Here is a 12,065-nt window from a genome sequence, read left to right as displayed (position 1 = left end):
AATACTACAAATTTTCATCAAGGCATCTGCCATCCTGTTTGAGCTTGAGAGCTATTTGTGTTTCTGCCCTCTGCCCTCTTCAGTCTCCTTTTTCCTATTGAGAGTAAACATAATTATAGGAGAAGTGTGCAGTGTGGCCTAAGTTGATATAAATTTAGATGATAGTTATTTGTGAAATAATGACCAATTTCTTTGTTTCACCTTTGGGCATTAAGCTATTTCAACAATGAACATGAAATGTAAAATGTAAGTCAGTTTTTAAAAGCCAGTTGCATGAAAGTGAACTGTAGCTAATCATTATGAGAGAAAGAGTTTTATGCTTGAAACATTTTTGGCTTATATTAGTTAATAAAGAAGGAAACTTTTTCATCTTCAATATAGCCTACACAAAGCTCCCCAAATAATCTTCCCAAGGCAAAGTATGATCATGTCACTTTTCTATTCATAAATCTTCAGTGGCTCCCCATTCAGGAATAAAATCCAAAATAATATTTAGCATCTTCCAAAAGCTGGCTCTGCCCAATGTGGTATAGTAACAGAAATGCTGGCTTGCTAATCAAAGTGTTCAAGTCCCCCCTTTGAAATTTGCTACCTGTGTGACCTTGGACAAGTCACTTAATTTGCCTTGGGTTTGGTTTACTCATCTGTAAAATGATAGTGTTTGAATAGATGACTCCTGAGGTCTCTTCCAGATCTAAATCTATGATCCTATGACATTCTTTTCATTATTTTTTTTTATAATTTTAAATTTATTTTTTATTCTTAATCATTAATAAACACAAACATTTCAATACACAAAGAACAGAAAAGGTAATTGTATAAAAACTGAAAATCTGTTATGTGTAGTTTTAAGAGAAAAAGAGAAAAAAATATATATATAAAACAATTAAAAATGCCTATTTGTGTCCTTGCCTATACTTATCTTTTTTTTCCTCTGAATTGGAGTACTGCCACTAATTGACCCTCTCTCTTACCCAGGAGGTCTTCCCTTGTAAGTTTATATATAGTCAAGAAAAACACATCAACACATTTTCTGTGTCTTAGAATACATTTCTTACTATTTAGCTTTAATCTATTCTTAGGCTGCCAAGAGGTAGGAGATATACTCATCACCAGGCTTGGAAGGCATAGTCCTTTGCTCATACCTTTAAGGGGTCAGTCAATAAACATTTATTAAGCATCTTCTATGTACCAGGTATTTCACTGACTTTTCAAAGTCATTTGCCCTCATATTACTTTTTCAGTCACTGTGCAGACTTTTCTTGTAGTTCTACTCACTTCCCTCTGAATTGGTCATAGATGTCTTTCCATTTCCTCTGAATTAATGATATTTGTCATTTTTTTATGGCAGAATAGTATTTTATTATATTCACATACCACAATTTGTTTAGACATTATCAAATTGATGCATACCTCTTTTTTTTCCATTTCTTTGTTACCTCAAAATGTGTTGCTTTAGATATTCTGGAACATATGGTTCCTTTCCCTCTATCCTTTACCTCCTTGTCATTTATGCCCAATAGCACGATTGGTGATTTAAAGGTGATTTAAAGTATAGTTTAGTTACTACTGGGGTATAGTTGCAAATTTTCTATGACATTTTAACCCTATTTCATATTGCTTTCCTTCATGATCTCTATGTCCTATCTAAAGTAGACTACCAGATTTCTCCAAAATCAAACCTCCTTGTCCTGTCTCCATGAATTCATGAAAGTCAGCCTCCTTACCTTGAATGTATTTATTCCTTATCTCCAGATTTTAGAATCCTTGTGTTTCTTCAATATTATTATACTAATATGTGCCACCTCCTCTATGAAGCCTACCTTCTTTGTTGTTAGTGCTCTATCCTTTTTTCTCTTATTTATTTCTTTCTATTTGTAAAAGAAAGATTTTAAAATGAAATTTTACCCTAAGTACTCATGTGTGTATACATAATACATATATCTATGACTATATACATGTGTATAAATTTACACTCAGTATATTATCTCTCATCAATTATTATCTATCCATCCATTCATCTGCAATCTATTATCTATCTATCTATCTATCTATCTATCTATCTATCTATCTATCTATCTATCTATCTATCTATCTACCTATCTATCTATCTATCTAATCTATCTATCTTTATTCCCAGTCTTTTCAAGTATGATTAGGCTGTCTTTAAGTAGGTAAAATGAGGAGGAAGCTTGAGCAATTAAGCTTAACCACTGGGGCTTGGCAAAGAAGTTTTTATGGTCTCTTAGTTTTAACAAAGAACTTTTACCTTATCATGGCTTTGAATGGGAAGGCCAATGGAGAACAAGTCTTTCAGTATAAGAGTGTGAAATATGACATAATTAGGGAGTAAAATATAAATGAAACTAATTTTTTTCAGGTTATATATTTCTTTGATGGCATCTCTTACAGTACTTTCTCTAGGTAATTGCTTGTTTTCAATTTTTCAGCCTAGTGTTCCCATCATTGCTTCAACATTCACTTCTCCATTGTGCTTTGGGTCAGTTTCAAATTCAGTATTTTAGATATGATAGTACTACATGAGCTGCAGCTATACAACAAAAAAAATAGACATTTGTTTCATAAGGATATGTGTACAGCCTCCAAAACTTGAGAGTAAACATCTGAGTTACTATGGAATCTGTTCCCATTTCAGCTTATTGAATAACAACTCCCTGGGTGTCTTCCCACCATCGAGCCTTTTTGCACTTTCAGGCTAGGAGAGTTGAGTTGTTATGTATACTGATTCAGAAGTGAGGAGTTTGGGTTTTTTTTTTTTTTTTGCCTTGTTATTGTTATTCAACATGCCTTTTCTTTTGGTTAGAAAGGGGTCCCAAGTGTTTCTGAAAAAAATGCTTGTTATTGGATGTGACGCGTATTGTTGAACCAGATCTCAGGGCTCTGTAGAAGGGTTCTTTCACAGAATCTCAGAGCTACATTGGAAGTTCAGAGGCGCTCTAATACAGCCCTTACTCAACAATGGTCCCCTCTAAAATATCCCTGACGCAAGTGTTCAGTTGTCCAGTTTATTATTGAAAATTTCTCATGAGATAATCCATTTTAGTTTTGGACAAGTCTAATTGTTAGAAAATTTTTCCTGTCAGAAATCAGTCTGTATTTTTTCAGTGTCGATCCAAGGCTTATAATTCTTCCATTTTACAGAATCAGAGAGCATTCCTGCTTTACAGAACTCTGGTGAGGGATTCATTAGGTCATGCCCTACCATCCTCCCAGTTGATGTGTTTATTACCACATTTTGAACATTTTGGCCCAAAAGCCCTTTTAATTCAACAGAATCATGATTGTTTGGTTTGCTGTTCCAGTTCCTTATTTCACTTTGTCTGGGTCAATATAGTCTTAAGTGCAGACCTCTCCTAAGAACTGAGAGGTTTCTTTACCTTATGCATTTTAATGTATGAATAAGAAACAAACCCTAGGATCTTAAGGAAAATCTTTATGAGGAAGAGGCAGATTGGAAGTAATTATCTCAAAGAGGGAAACTTTTGCCCTTGGGTGACTCATTGCATACCCATTTTTGTTGTTGTTATATCATTGATTTTTTTTTTACATTACATTTACATATTACTCCATCTTGTGAGAAGTCTCTTGTAACAAAGTAAAACAAAAAGAAAAAAACTAACGACACAATGGCTGCACCTGAAACAAAATTCCATATCCATAGTACCTCAATGGCTCTATTTTTAATTGTTTTTTAAAGATTAGGAGAAATTTATTTTCTCTCTCTCCACAGAGAGAAAATTATTGTTTACTGATACTGTCTCTTATTTGTCTTTTTGTAGAGAACTTTCAGGAGTCCCTCAGCTCTGCTTTCCCCTCCCCTATATCATTACCTGAAAGATTACAGGGCAGATAAGCAGGAGGATGTATAAACTTGTTTGGATGTAGAGAACATTTGGGGTCCCTTGGCCCTGCTAAAGGAATATTCCCCTGCCCTATACAGTTATCTGCAAGGTTACAGGGCAGATAAGCAAGAGGGCAAGTAATCTTTTTTTGTTTAAGCCTGGGGATATGGTCCTAGGATATTACCATAATAAATAACTAACCTTAAGCAAGGGTAAATAGTAAACAAGATTAAGGGAGGTCCTTGTACATTGTCTACATTCCTTTGGGGTGTCTACATTCTTTTGGGTCATTTAGAACTTCTGTTGGTGGGGGCATATAAACTCTGTGAGCCCCTTGTATCTTTGGCTCTGTATGAAATGGTCCTGTAATAAACAGACTATTAATTACACCCCTGTCTCACCACTTGCTAGCCCACCAGCTGTGCTGGCCACAGTATCTTTTTTCATAGCATAAGAGTTTTCTAAAGAAGTACTCTGGGATTGTGATGAAAGGAATCAATGACTGAGCCAACCTTTTAAAGAAATTACAAGCAGCATAATTGTCTCACTAATCTAACCATTATAAGCACAGACCTCTCCCCACTTCCTCCCCCCACTATCTACTGCATAAAAATGCCACCACCCCCATCCTTTAGGGCATCATTTTTTAGTATTTTCTCCTTTTAGAATGTAAGCTCCTTGAGGGTAGGAACTCTCTTGATTGCTTATATTTGTATCTCCAGAACTTAACATAGTATCTTGCACATGGTGAGAAATGTTGAAGTACTTAATATATTTTATCTGTCCATCTGTCTAAAGTGATATCTCTGAATGTGTAGCTTTGGTTAAAAAAACAAAAATCTGAAACCAAAAAGAAGAAACTTGTAATTTTAAACTTTCTTTTTCTGTGCTTCAGCTTAAGAGGACATAGATTCTCCCCTGCCCCCTCCCAATCTTAATTGTACACCAAATTATAGGTTTATGTAATGGTAATGATAATTTGAATGTCCTCCCTGCCCCTTAATAGGCCTAAGAAAATTTGAAGGTCTTCTTTGCCCCTTAATAGGCTGGATGTGATCACATGGAGCCTGTGGTGGGAGGAGTTTGCTAAAGGGTGGAGCAGGAAAGGGTGGAACAGGAAATTAGTCAGCAGTTAGTGTGGAGGGAGAGAGAAGACACAGGCAAGGAGATAGCTAAGATTGTGGGTGTTTGTTTGTGGTAGGGCCTAAGCAGGGGGAAGACTTTGGGATGGTGTTGCTTCTTGCAGTGATAAGGTGTATTAACTTCTTTGTTGCTATGATGAATTCAGTTTTCAGGTGTTGGAATTTGGCTTTCTGGTGTTGAGATTCAGCTTTGTGGTGTTTGAATAAATGTTTTGCTTCTGTCTTCTATATGGAGAATCTGTTATATTTTGCAATTCAGAACTATGTCAGTATATTCATAGTAGCTGTCAGTGCTGTGACTCTTGCCTTGGTGATACATTTGACATCATGAACAGGATCACAAGGTATCAGATATCTATTTGGATGCAGAAGGACTTTAGAAGAAGAAATGGATAGCCCAGGATGGGAGGATTTACCTTATTCCCCCCTAGAAAGGTAATGGGCTAAAAGCACCAGACCATGCAAAAACTGGGAACTTAGGCTACAGAAGGGAGAACCTAGAGATTTAGAAAGGTGCTTGCAAGGAATACAAATAAAATGAGGGAAAGAAGCGGCAGGAGTATGTAGAAGAGTCTGGGTTTTACTAACAGGTTACTGTTATATGTAAAAGCAGAGACAAACTGCTGCAAGAAAAACTCAAATGGAAAGGGAGTTAGCTGATTTGCATGAGAAACTTTTTGTGTTACAGGATACAAGCTTTCCTTTAGAAGAGCAAGCTAGAAAATCTCATGTGGTAGAAGAGAAGGCTGCTTTGTGTTTGACTCAGAAAAAGAAGAAAAAAAGCTAACAAAAGGAATGTGCATGTAATTCTGGCACAGGCTGAGCCTAGTTACCCTGACAACTGATAGGGGTATGTGTGGGAGGAAAATGAAACAAAGTTGGATGAGGAGGCTTTTATGTGTGCAGAAGTTTGTCCCACACTAAGAAGAAAGCAGGAGAGCCAGGGAGGCAACAATTGAGGCTTTTATTCAGCAGGAGGTCACTGATATATTAAGTTGATGCACCCAAAGGATAGGAAAATACTTAGTGTCTGAGATGGTGAGAATTAGTGATGAAGGGGCTGGAGGAGTATCAGTTGATAAAGTAGATTGCTTGAAATTTATAGGTATTAGTACAAATCCTTTTCTATAGTAAGCTTTGAGGGATTGCCATATGCAAGGAGGTAACAGTGGAGTTAATCTGTTAGCTTTAGCTGCTGAGGAATGCAATAAAATGTATCTCACTGACTCTATGTAGCCTAGTGGAGATAGACCCTGGTATTCACTTAGGGACTGTATGAGAAAGTTAAAGGAGGAGGTAATGAAGACAGCAATCATGGTTAGAGATACTGATGCTTATCATGATATCCCCTTGGTAATTTCTCATAGAAATATCATAATGAAGACAGCTCCTCCTGCTTATAAGCACCTAATTCTGACTCTACTAATTGGAAAGATAGGGCACTATCTTTTAGAGGTGCTTGATAAGATTTCACAGATAAGATTCTGACTTGGAGGAATGGGGAAAAGATAAATTTTTTTGAGAAAGAGTAAGTAGCCAGTGGATTCAAAGTCAGAATTGATTGACAAGAAAATAATTGTTTACTACTCTATTGATGTCTGTGGTTACTAATCTGTCAGTTTTTCATGTAGATGCTTATGTGACCCTCACTCTGCCAGAATGTAAGTACAATGCACATGCTGATCAACTAGCAAAGATTGCTACTCTACATATTGTCCCTACTCTGAAACCAACTAATGATCCAGTATTAGCAAAATGGGTCCATCAAACAGCTGGCCATCTAGGGGTCCAGGCCACACACTGGTAGACACAAGATTGAAGTATTAGCATTTCTCCTTCATTGTTAAAACAGGTAACAGAGGAATGTCATATATGTTAAATGGAAAAGGAACAAACTGTTCCTTGGGTAGTAACTGGAGAGATAGCAAGGGGAAAATTCCCAGTCCAAATTTGGCAAATAGAATATATTGGACCCCTACTCCAAGATAAAGGATACAAATTTATATGTACTTGTGTTGACATCTATTCAGGTATACTAATGCATTGTACTTATAAGAATTCAAACCAGAAAAACACCTTTAAAACTCTAAATCTCATAAGTCTATATTATGGAACCCCAATGCAGAGTCAAAATGACAATGGGTCACATTTCAAAGATAATGAAATGAAGACATATTGTATACTAAACAATACAGAATGGATATATCATACGCCATATTATCCATAAGCATCTGGGTTAATTGAAAGAATGAATGGATTATTGAAAAAACAGTTATGGAAGTTAAGTTCTAATAATTCATATCAACATTGGAAAGATAATTTGTTCACTGCTTTACATAATTGGATAAAAACCATTGGGAGGAAGTATATCTCTAGTCAGAATGCTGACCCCAAATATGCAAATTAGAAAACAGGAAACACACAAAATTCCAAATATTGAGCATTGGAATGTGAAGCAAGATATCCCAGCACTCGGGGCGGCCAGGTAGCACAGCAAGTAAGAGCACCGGCTCCAGTGGGGATGACATGTGGATCAAATCCAGGCTCAGACACTTATTACCCACCCAGAAACACCTGGCTGTGTAACCTTGAGCAAGTTACTTAACCTCAATTACTTAGGGGTGGCCAGGTGGCTCATCAAGTAAGAGCACCAGCTCCAGTGTTGGGATGACCTGAGGCACAACTCCTTGCCTTCACCCTGTTTTGACCCTTTTTTTTTCAATCTTCAGAACAGAACAGTGCCTGGAACATAGTAGGGACTTAATAAATATTTATTGAATAAATAACTACATCTGTGATCCTAAGCTAGTCATTTTACATTATTTAAGTTTGTTTGCTCATCTGTAAAATTAGGATGTTGGACTAGATTTAATTGAATTAAATTCAACAAAAATCTATTTTGTTCTTCATTTGCAGGACATTGGACTCAGAGAAATTGAAAACAAAAGCAAAACTATCATTCAATCTTAGCTTTCTTACTTGTTAAATGGAGATAAAAATATTTGTGTAAACTACTTCAGGTACAGCTCGATGGTGCTATAGATAACATAAGGGCCCTAGAGTCAGAAAAACCATCTTCCTGAATTCAAATCTATTCTAAGACACTTGCTAGCTATATGTCTCTAAACAGGTCACTTAACCCTATTTACTTTAGTTTCCTAATCTGTAATGGGAGCGGAGAAGGAAATGGCAAACAATTCCAGTGTCCTTGCTAAGAAAACCCAAAATGGGGTTATGAATAGTTGGACACAACCAAAAAATGATTCAACAATAACTACTCAATCATAGTATGGTACACAGAGAGAGATCTCCTTAGAGGCAGTTATGTGACTCTTGGCAGTTTGCTTAACTCCTCAATATTTTAGTCAATTCTCTGAGACTGTACATTACAGAAAACATCTTCTACCTTTATTGGTAGAGAAAGTTTGCTCCTTTGGAAATTCCCAATATCAATTAAAGCACAGTAAAAGTTTTGTGCTTACTAATTATCTCACCATGTTGTGAGAAAAGCATTTGGTAAATTGGGAAGTAGTGTATAAATATGAGCTATTTTCATTCTTCTCCCTTATCTCTGAATTTTCTAAAAGTAACTAATCTTAAACTCTTTCATCTCAGGACAACTTTACATACTTATAAAGTATTGAGAATACTCCCTCCCTCCAAAAGCTTTCATTTATCTCTCTATTAGTATTTAGTGTATTAGAAATTAAAACTTCTTAGTATTACTATTAAAAAATATTTTGACTAGTTGTCCTGCCTTCCCCCCTCTAAAAAGCCAAAGAAAAAATTGACTTTGAGGAATTCTAGAAAGAGCATCGTGGACTCTCAGGGGTCACTGGGCCATACTTTGAGAACCACTGCCTTAGAGTATTTATTAATTTACTATGTGTGGTTATTTGTGAAAAGCAAAATATATAATGGTTATAGGACTGAATTTGAAGAGTGAAGGACCTAGGTTTTTTTTTTTTTTTGGAGGGTAGAAGGCAGGGCAATTGGGTTTAAGTGACTAGCCCAAGGTCATATGGCTAGTAAGTTTTAAGTGTCTGAGGCTGGATTTGAACTCAGGTCCTCACTCCAGGGCAAGTGCTCTATTCACTATGCAACCTAGCCAACTGAACTTAGGTTTCAATACTATTTTAGAAATATATTAGTTATATGACTTTGGACAAGTTAAAATTTTCTGAACCTCAGCATCCTCATTTGCAAAACGATAATAGTAATAGCACCTAGAGTTAGTCAAAAATATTTATGTATACATACTCTGTACAAGACATTGTGATAAGCACTGAAGACATTAAAAGAAGCAAAAGATAGTTCTTGACCTTAAGAATTTATAATCTGATAAGAGAACAAGCAATAATATAAACAAACTATATATAAAATAAATAGCACTTACTTAACAGTAAAAAGGTAATAGACTTTAGAAAGGATGAACAAGACTTCCTATGGAAAGTGGAATTTTAGTTGAGACTTCAAGGGAGTCATGGAAGCCAGTAGGCAGAGATGAAGATAGAGAGAATTCCACGCATAGGAGATAGCCAGAAATGGAGTGACATCCTTGGAGCAGCAAGGAGGCAAAGAGTCTCTGGATCAAAGAGTATATGGCAAGGAGAAATGATGGGGGGATGGCAATAGGTTATACAGGAACTCTGATTAATATCAATGACCAGAATCCATGTGATTCAGTCTGGAAAGAATTCAGTAGGCCCAAGCAGTCTTAAAGTCAGGATTGTAAAAGTTTATTGTTACGCTTTACAGCGGGCAAGAGTTCTTAGAGAACCTGCAAACTTAAAGAAGATATAGGCATAGTTTTTAAGGAGTTGAAGCAATTAATCAGATGTCAATTATGCTAACTAGGTGAGTAAGGGAGGGATTAGGGAGGAGTTAAGGAGTGGTCAGTGCTTAAAGGAACTTGCACTTTTAATGTCAATTGCCCATAATTCACTGGGAAATAGCCCAAGGCGGGGCTACCTGGAGGTGTGGTTTTAGGCCTGAAATGTCACTAAGTCAGCTAGCAGTTAAGGGCTGACTGAGAAGTGCCTAGGCTGCCACCCATCAGTGTCATGTTTGACAAGATGGATGTTGGGAGCCAAGGCTAACGGAGACTCAGTATGTATATAATTGGCTAAGGAGTTAACCTATAGATAGTGCATTGAAGGATTCATAGGTTCAGCTGGACATTTACTAAGGGGAGATAACATTCGCCTAAGCTAAATGTTTATAGATGGTTTAGTGAAGGATTCATAGGTGTAGCTTGTTATTATTGCAAGCAGAGATAAACAGTTATGGGTTGTTGCCTGGGCAGAGTACTGGCAGGGGGAAGGGGTAGAGTTAATGCTCTGGGATAATGAGGCTGGGAGGGGAAATGTGATTTTACAGACTGGTTTTACAAATTGATTTTACAAACTGATGTTACAAACTAATATTGCAAACATAGATCCCAAGCACCCCATCAGAAAGACTGGTGAAGGAGTTTGGAAGGTAGAGGTGGAGTTGGGAAATGGTTGTATAGGTTAGGAAGGTTTGACATTGAATGCCAAACAGAATTTTTTATTCTGGAGGTGACAAGGAGCCACTGGAATTTATTGAATATGAGTATTTTAGGAGAATCAATTTGGTGACTGACTGGAAGATGGATTGTGGTGGGGGAGAGGTTTGAGGGAGGCAGACCCACTGGCAGGCTATTGCAATAGTCTAGAAGTGAGGTAATGGAGGCCTGCACCAAGATGGTGACAGTATCTGAAACTTCTTCACTTGTTCATATTTAAGAGATGTTGTGAAGGTGAAATCAGCAAACTTTGGCTACAGATAGGTAGGAATCTCCTGGCACCTGCTTTGATAGCCTGGAGTTCTGGGAAGATGGTGGTGCCTTCAACACTAACAGGGAAGATTAGAGGGTTGGTTTAAGTGGAAAGATAAAGAATTCAATTTTGGACATGTTGAGCTTAAGTTTGAGATGTCTGAAAGGTTGTTGGCTGTGTGGGACTGGAGGTCAGCAGAGATGTTACTTACCTTAAAAGATTGTTGGTACATCTAAAAGAGATGAATCTATACATTCATAAAGTCAGATTTAGTGCTAAGATGGGATCCCAGAACATAGCTAATCCAAACTCTTCTTATTTTGTAGTTGGCAATTAGGTATCAGAGGCAGAATTTAAACCCAGGTTCTCCTGACTCCACGTTTAGAACTCCATCCACCACACCAAGCTGTCTGTTATATATAAAGCTGGATTTGATATTGTTGGCTTTGACTTGCATTGTGCCCATACTATATTCTCAGACTGTTTTTATCACAGTCCCATGGAATAGGGGAAGGAGATGGTGTCGAATACCAGGATATTAAAAACAATGACAGTTCCATTGATTTTATTTTCTGTCTAATTAGTTTGGGGTCTTTCTAGATAGCCATTTAGAGTAGGAATGGTTCACCTGAAGTACTCAGTGCTCAAAGATATTTCCTCAATATCTTTACAAATAGCTTATGTCCAGATCAGAAAAGAATTTCTAGAACTACTAGTCCAAATTATTCAGTTTACTAAGTTCCAAGAGATTTGTGGAATATCCAAGGGATTGACATTATCAGTTATGTTATGATCATCTTAATGATATTTGCTTTCATCTTGTTGTTCTAAATAAAATCTTCAAAACCACCTTCTCAAAGTGAGATAGACTTAGATATCCCTTATTCCATCCCATAAATAGGTGAGGGCAATGAGATTCAGTGATATCCAACTAGTTAATAATATCCTGATGAACTCAGATTCATGGAATGAAACTTGAATGGAAGACGTCCTATGAAGTTTGAGAACATGAGGCCTTTGGGGAAATGTGGGAAACAATAGAATTTAGACTACCAGGAGGCAGCATGAAATGGAGAAAGAAAAGGAAAAGGGTGAGAGGAGAAGTGGAAAGCATGTGCTAGTCTCCTGTCAGAGGGTAGAAGTAGGTTAGATTCCTTTTTTTCATATACAATACTTAGAAGCAGAGTTCAATGCTTCAAGAATTACTAAATTTCTTCTGTATAGGTATGATGAACATGACAAACACTTATCAATAACAG

This window comes from Petaurus breviceps, unplaced genomic scaffold (assembly GCF_028583685.1).
Source record: "Petaurus breviceps papuanus isolate PSGF00001 unplaced genomic scaffold, PetGlider_PUasm1.0 76, whole genome shotgun sequence".
NCBI lineage: Eukaryota > Metazoa > Chordata > Mammalia > Diprotodontia > Petauridae > Petaurus > Petaurus breviceps.
The sequence above is the reverse complement of the archived record's forward strand: the minus strand, read 5'-3'. Positions refer to the sequence as shown.